Raw genomic sequence first — 7,795 nt, 5'->3', positions numbered from 1 at the left:
TTAACTAACTGCTGTTATAAACTGTGGTTTTCTTTCCTCTTCTGTGGCAGGATGTTTCTTTTCTTCTGTTCACTTTTACATCTTAGGTCATCATCACGGTCCATTAGAAGTGTCATGGGAAGCATAGAATAACAGGGGAGTGGCTGAGTATTTTCCTCTTTGGGATTGCACTCTATTACATGGCTAGAATTTAACTCATATGCCATGCAAACACTTGTTTTACTTTTCGTAGTATTTTATATTTTCTATAACAGATTGATCATTAACTAGTTCAGGCGTATCATATCACTCATCACTCATGAGTTGTCATTAAAAGAACTCCTATTTTCTGAGAGCATGTAGGCCAGGCACGTTCTAATGCACAGAGACTGATTGCATAGTAGTTACACACTGTCCAATACATTTCTGTTTGAGTTCATGTGAAGAGCCTTTCAGAGCCTCTTCAGAGGAGCATTATTGCAGAAGATGTTATCCAAGCTGTGGACTGCGTGACAAGACATTCTTAGCAATATTAAAAAGCTGTTGTGGTCTTGTGTACAAGAAATGCAGTGTTTTACTGTGGAGAGCAAGGGCACAGCGATGTTTACTTTGCAGATGAGATTTCCACAAAATTCGAGGAACAGATGAAGGCGATATTATAAGGACTTATATTGAGCTGCTGGACATACAAATATATTACATACATGACAGGAATTGATTTAGTATGCAAGTAATCCATATATGAGAATATGATCTCTAGTTCAACATCATGGGAGAGGTTTTTGGCATATCTTTTTATTGACCTCTGTAAAATCAAAGTGGGTTTTTTCAGTTCTAGGTTGTCTTATGCATACAGAATGAATGAATATATAAATGAGTTTAAAAAACTCTGAGGTTCGGCTTTGTCCTGTTTTTGGCTTGTAATGTAACCAATATACCCTGTAATTGGCCATCCAGCTTGTCTGGGTCTAGACATTTCTCCATAATTTTTTCTCATTAGTTCTTCTGAATAAAGAAAATATGCTGAAAATGTACTTACTGTACTTACAGGCTAGCCAAGATTTAGCAGATTTGTTCATTGGAACAGATTTAGTGAAATGTAGCATTACCTCACTCACTCATCAGTGGATCCTCTGTGGTAAATGGGTGCCGTCAGAATGACAGTCCAGACAGTGAAAAAAAATATTACAATAATCCACAAGTAATCCACATGACTCCAGTCTATCAGTTAATTTAAATAATTCAGTTGCATAAGTATTCATACCCATTTCTGGGACATTTGAAATTTAGCTCCGAATCATTCATATTGCTAGTAGATATTACTACATTTTAAGTGAAGTTAACCTGTGGCAAATTCAATTGATTGGGTATGATTTGTAAAGGCACACACATCTTAATAAAAGGTCTAACAATGGAAAATGTGTATTCGATGCCATACATCTGGGGAAGAGTTCATAAAATATTCAGCTGCATTGAAGGTTCACAGAAGTATGTAACCTCCATTATACATAATAGATAAATGTTTGGAACAACTAGGACGATTCCTAGTGCTGGCCCCCTGGCCAAACTGAGCAATTGATGGAGAAAAGACTTAGTTGGACTGATGACCAAGAAGTTCATGGTCACTCTTGAGCTCCATGATCATATATGCAGATGGGAGAAACTTACAGAAGGACAAACATCACTGCAACACTCCACCAATCTGGCCTTTATGGCAGTGTGGCCAAACTCAATCCTCTTCTCTGTGAAGACACACAAAAAGCACCTAAAGAACTCTCAGATTGTGAGAAACAAGATTATCTGCTCTGATGAACCTCAATTCCAAGCATCATGTTTGGAGGATACCAGGCACTGCTCATCACCTGCACAGTAGCATCCCAACAGTAAAGTGTGCTGGTAGTCTCATGCTGGGCTGTTCTTCAGTGGCAGGGACTGATGGACTGAGTAGAAGGAAAGATCAACACAGCAAAATATAGAGATAGCCTTAAAGAAAACCCAGTCCAGAGCATTCAGAACCTCAGACTAGGCAGAAGGTTCACCTGACAATGACCCCAAGCATACAGCAACACTGGCTTATAGACAACCTTGTGAATGTCCTTGAGTTGCCCAGCCACAGCCTAGACTTGAATTAAATCAAACATTCTGGAGAAACCTGAAAATGTTTTCCAGCCCCATCCAAGCTGGCAGAGCTTGAAAGGTGAAGAGGTGGTGGATAAAATGCAGTCATCTGGCAAATAAAATACCCCAAAAGATTTGATGCTGTAAAGATGCTTCAACTATGTCCAGCATTAAGGGGATGAATACTTATGCAATGTAGTTATTCCAGTGTTTTATTTTCAATAAATTTGCAAGCTGTCACAAATCTGTTTTGTTATTATGGTGTATGGAGTGTAGATTGATGTGGAAGTTATTTAAAGCAATTTAACATAAGGTTGCAACATGACAAAATGTGAAAAAGTTATGGGTATGAATACTTTCGCAAAGCATGGTAGATTGGAGTCGTGTGAATTGCTGTGATGTTTTTATCAGCTGTTTGGACTCTCATTCTGACGCCACCCATTTACTGTAGAGCAGGGGTTTTCAAACCTGTCCTGGAGCCTCCCCTGCCCTGCACATTTTGTATGTCTCCCTTATTAGGCACACCCAATTCAGGTCTTGCAGTCTCTACTAATGAGCTGATGATTTGAATCAGGTGTATTAGATGAGAGAGACAAGCAAAATGTGCAGGGCAGGGGAGGCTCCAGGACAGGTTTGAAAACCCCTGCTGTAGAGGATCCAAGTTTTGTAATGCTTAATTTCTCCAAATCTGTTTTATTTCGGATGGCCTGAGGGTGAGTAAATTAGATTGCATCTATGCCTATAGTGAAAATGAATATGTCTTTAAGGGGTTGCTTTTTCTTTTTTATTTCTTAATAAATGCTTTCATAACTATAAATAAACGTCTGTCTTGAGGTAGACTGCTTCACAAAATAGATTCAGAAATGAGAAATTTCCAAGTGCTGATCAATCTACAGATTAATTTAGCTCACAACAGTCTGCATTGATAAATGGCTTCTGCTGAGGCACTCAGGCAAAAATCTTAGATTTGTTTTCATGAGAGAGATTAAAGCACCTTTCGATGTATTACATGAATTGATTGAGCGATTCAGTTTATACCTTCACAATAAAATAGTAGCTCACAATAAATTGCAGATACCCAACAGCTGCTTCTGATTTATGCTGAACACAGCATGTTCACTAGTTCACACTAAATTGGCTGCCTTATAGCCCTCATTTCTTGTCTTTAATAATGAAGAACATTCTGTCAGGTCAGATGGGCTATATCTCATTAACACAGACATTTTGAGTCCAGTGTTCAATTACACAAGTTTAAATTCCAGTGTCATCATATTTTTGTAATGGCTCTTGGGTAACATGAGCTAACATGAATCATGGATACTGGCAGGCCACCTTGTACCAGAAACTCTTGTTCTAAAAACCAGCAGGGATAGTTTACCCAAAATTGAAAATTATGTCATCGTTTACTCACCACAATGTCATTCTCTGAGTTCTGTTTGGATTATGATGATAGAATTGTAATTTTTTGGCTGAATTGTCACTTTAAGCTTTGAGACGTTTTTATTATTTTGTATTTATTTATTTATTTTACTTCCCCTGCAAGGACATTCTAACATTTGTTCTTTTAATTATAAGAACTATTGCTCTACTTTGTTTTCTGTATTTAAACTAGGCTACAACAAATATACTTGCTACCAGCCTTAATATCTCTGCCCTACTTTTTGCTTATGATCTGTCTTACTTTACTTGGGAAAAAAGTGAGATGCAGTGCCTAAACGTGTCTGTCTATGAACATCACACAGAAACAACATTATATATATTTTTTATATTCATGTATGAAGATGGTGTCATCAATCTCAAAGGCATACTCTGACACATATTGACTGCTTTACTGGCAAAAGCAGCCAATGTGGCACCTTCGACATGCATGCTGTCTGAGACACAAGGCTTTAATTGTACAGTGAGGACAACGGGAATGTTTAGTCAGCTACATTTCTTACGGTAGGTTCCCGCCGCAGCCCGCGAATTCTCTTCTATTCCTTACGGTAAGTGCGTGTGGCTTGTGTTGGTTTTGCGATTGACACAACTGTAGCATGAGAGCGGCGCACTACATCAAGGTAGCAAACAACAGCGTGTCTGCGAGCAAAGGTAAAAATGGATAATGATTTCTCTTTCTTATGAAATGCTAGCTGCAGTTGTATTTATTCTACATTTAAAGTAGAGCATTATCGTTGTTGGGTTTGTTTAAAGGGAGAAAAGTGTTTACTAGGACAATTTTCTTTTTGAAGGCAGGGAGTGTACACATTCACCTTCTCTCTGTTTGGTCCGATTAAAAAAACCCTGGAAACTTCTGCGGTAATAAAATACTTAGCATTTAAAGTGTTTTTCTGCTTTAGCTTTAAACTAAACCGGTTGGCATTGAAAAGTTAGCGAATAAATCAACTGTCTTCCAAACTCGACGTGTTCAGTGTCATCTGTCACAATACATGTATACTTACTTCAGACAGTTTATCGGTCTCTGGACGAACATTTTACAGTTTTAATAAAATAAATAGAGACTACATGAGTACTTATAGTACAACATGGACAAATGTCTGTTGAGGGCACTTTGCAACGTTTTAAGAACCTGTATTTTATGCAAATTCTATAGTAAAATCAGTGCATTTTGCGTTATCTTGTATATGTAAATGCTTAAAGTGCTTTTAAAATCTTCTATTAACGATATTATAATATTTTAGTGGTTTCACTGTCTTTTTACTGTAGTATTTATACAATTTCAGTCGGTAAACCTTCATAGTGCAGTGCTCTGATTTTTTTTATTTTGGGTATTTTAATCTTTGTTAGATATTAAGATATTATTTTTTAGGAGTTTTGGATGGGCAGGTAGTATATTCATGAACAAACGTTTGTCTGTTAATGTTACCATTGTTTTAAAACCTTTTATATTTTTTTATCTTTTATCTCCATCAACAGCCAGATTAATGTAGTTTTAAGACTCGTATAACGTTGTCTCTTACTAAAATATGTAGTAGAAAACCTATGAAAGATTTACGTTATTTTAAAAATCCACATTGTTTCATATGTCTTTCAGATTACGGGGCCCCATTATTTTGATTACATAAAATGGTTGCCCTTGGTGAGCTACTGCCGCTGCCTGTTGCTATTTTTTTTTACCGCAAAACAAATCGGAATAGGCAACTTCGAAAATAAAATACTGATACGATGCCACATTGTGTGGCTTTTGGTTGTAATTGTCAGTCAAAGGGAGAAGCGATGTAAGTCTACACTGCTTGCCTTGCAATAAGAAGAGGAGAAAAGAATTGGAAGATGCCTGTGGACGAATATAACTTTCTAAACACCCGTGTTCTTGTTCTCTCCACTTTAGCCATGATCCCTTTGAGGCTTTTAGTAGACCACAGCTACTGAAAGAGCTTACAAATAATGTAAACAGCCACTGACAGACTTTTTCAGCATCGATTACATGCAATATCCAGGGGTGTTCAGACTTTTTGTGGGGAAAATTGATGGTACGCCATTAGGTTTAAGTTCTTTCAGTAGCTTTGGTCATCGTATCAGTATTTAATTTTCTAAGTTGTGTATTCAGAGTTGTGTTGCGGTAAAAATAGCAACAGATCCTGCCAGTAGCTCACAGAATGCAACTGTTTTACGTCATCAAAATAATGGCACACCATTGTCTAAAATATTTACATAATGATGTGGATTTTTAAACATCGTAAATCTTCCATGGGTTTTCTATTACATATTTCAGTAAGAAACATAATTTACGTTATATTAAGCCATACAAGTCTTAATACCCAGGGTTCCCTTTAAGTGGATGAAAATTGATATTCAGTCTGTTACACTTTCTTATATGGCAGTTATACAGTTTTATTCAATTTTAATTTTTACTCAGTGTATCAGTGGTTAGGGACAGGGTTTCAGAGGATAAGAATAACAACTGGCCACAAGATGTCCTTTTGCTTGCTTTTAAAATGGTTTGAAATCATGTGTAGTTAAATTTGACTTTATTTAATCCAAATTCCATCTACACTGCTAAAAATACTAATGAACCTAATGACACTGTCATCTAAACTTCTTGGATTTGATAGTGACCCTAGTAATTTTTCAAGAAAAAATACCTATATACAGTCAAACCAAAAATTATTCAGTAACCAGATATAATTATTTTTTGATATTTTTTCACTAGTAGGTGCAGGAAACTATAGTTCATTTATGAAAGTAAAGATAGCAAAATAAAGTAAACTGTGACATATTATACCCAAATAATCTTCATACAGTGCTACCAGCAAATTTGAAACAAATTTGCGATCAAAAATTTGATTTGCCTCTTTGACCTGCATGCTTTGTTACATACCTTTCTGTCAAAGTTATTTAACATTATCAAGATGCATTTGTTCTGACACAGTTTAACTCTTGAGTTCTTGTTATATTTTATTACCACTTTCTAAACTATAGCAAATAAACTGCGATAATGTGAGACCTTTTGAAGGTGTCTGAATACAGAATAAATTTTTGTTTAACCGTAAATACGTGATAACTATAATGACATATACCATTTAATCATGTAATCAAGGTTTATGCAGAGGCCAATGGGCTGGCCACAAGCTGAGCAAATAACAACATGTTTAATTAATAGTTGCGTAACTAATAGAATTGTAAATAAGGATTTGAATTTGAAATAGAAAACACTGCTGTTTTCATTTGCAAAGGTTATTTCTTAAATGAATGAATGAATATATAATACATTATGCACCACAGTGACATCTGATGGGTTTCAACACCTAGATACAATGTAAGTTTTTTTTATTTGTCATGCCAAGGATGCAAAGTCATTGAGAAGAACAAAGAACACATTAAATTTGATAAAATATACAGTATATGTTTGATAAAGCCCTACACAAAAGCCTTCAGGGCTTACTATGTTGCAGTAAAGACTTAAATGGACAAAGTAGAAATAGCTATTTCCTTTTCAATACCTTTAACAGATTTACACTGGCTTATAAATGAAAAGGGCATCTAATGTGACGTTCCTCACCATATTGAAGTACATTACAGTAGACGCTCTTAATTGGGTCAGTCCCTTGTGCTCTATCTGACTTCTTTAACCTGCTTCACATTAATTAATCATTTTCTCTGTTCCTCAGATCTCTTTAGATGCATGAAATGTGTATCTGAGATTTTACCAGAAGACACTGGACCATATGTTCAGAGAGTGGGATTTTGAATTCTGCGTCCATCTCATTTGACTAGAAGTAAGTAGTTTACATCTGGGTTTGTTTTTTTGTTTTGATATATATGTATAAAACAACAGCATGTTTATAATCTGTTTATAATTTTTTTTTTTTTTTTTTAAATCTTATTTGTATATGTTTACTATTAATATTTTTCTAAATAAGATGAGGTGAAGCATGCAGCATATGAAGGTGGTACGTCAAGCTTAAATTGTTCGGAAGGAAAATTACTTTTTATGGAATGACCATAGGTCAGAGGCCGGATTAACTGTTCTAACTGTTTTATTGCATTAATTTCATTATAATTAATTGCAATTCATTAACGCGTTAAATTGCCTGCAGCCGTAATTTTTCATGGTCACAGGAGTCAATACAATCAGGACACTTAAGATAGTATTGAATGAAATGCTTCCTAAAGCCTCTTTAGGCCTTGTGTCCTTTTGCTGTAGAAAAGCATTTATGTGAGGCCTTGGACTGAATCACTGAGGAAGATGCATGCTGTGCTT

At 35.8% G+C, this 7,795-nt stretch overlaps 1 protein-coding gene across 1 annotated transcript in view; it reads left to right on the top strand.

Moving 5' to 3' along the window:
- The first annotated feature begins 4,095 nt into the window (after nucleotides 1-4,095).
- tp53i11a (tumor protein p53 inducible protein 11a) overlaps nucleotides 4,096-7,795 on the top strand; it is a 42,785-nt gene continuing 39,085 nt past the window's right edge. The window contains exons 1-2 of the mRNA XM_073837162.1: nucleotides 4,096-4,185; nucleotides 7,203-7,310. The gene's annotated coding sequence lies outside the window, so the exon portion shown is untranslated. The remainder of the gene's footprint in view (nucleotides 4,186-7,202; nucleotides 7,311-7,795) is intronic.

This window comes from Garra rufa, chromosome 3, assembly GCF_049309525.1.
Source record: "Garra rufa chromosome 3, GarRuf1.0, whole genome shotgun sequence".
NCBI classification, from domain to species: Eukaryota; Metazoa; Chordata; class Actinopteri; order Cypriniformes; family Cyprinidae; genus Garra; species Garra rufa.
Note: the sequence above shows the minus strand (reverse complement) of the source record. Positions and strands in the feature narration are given on the sequence as shown.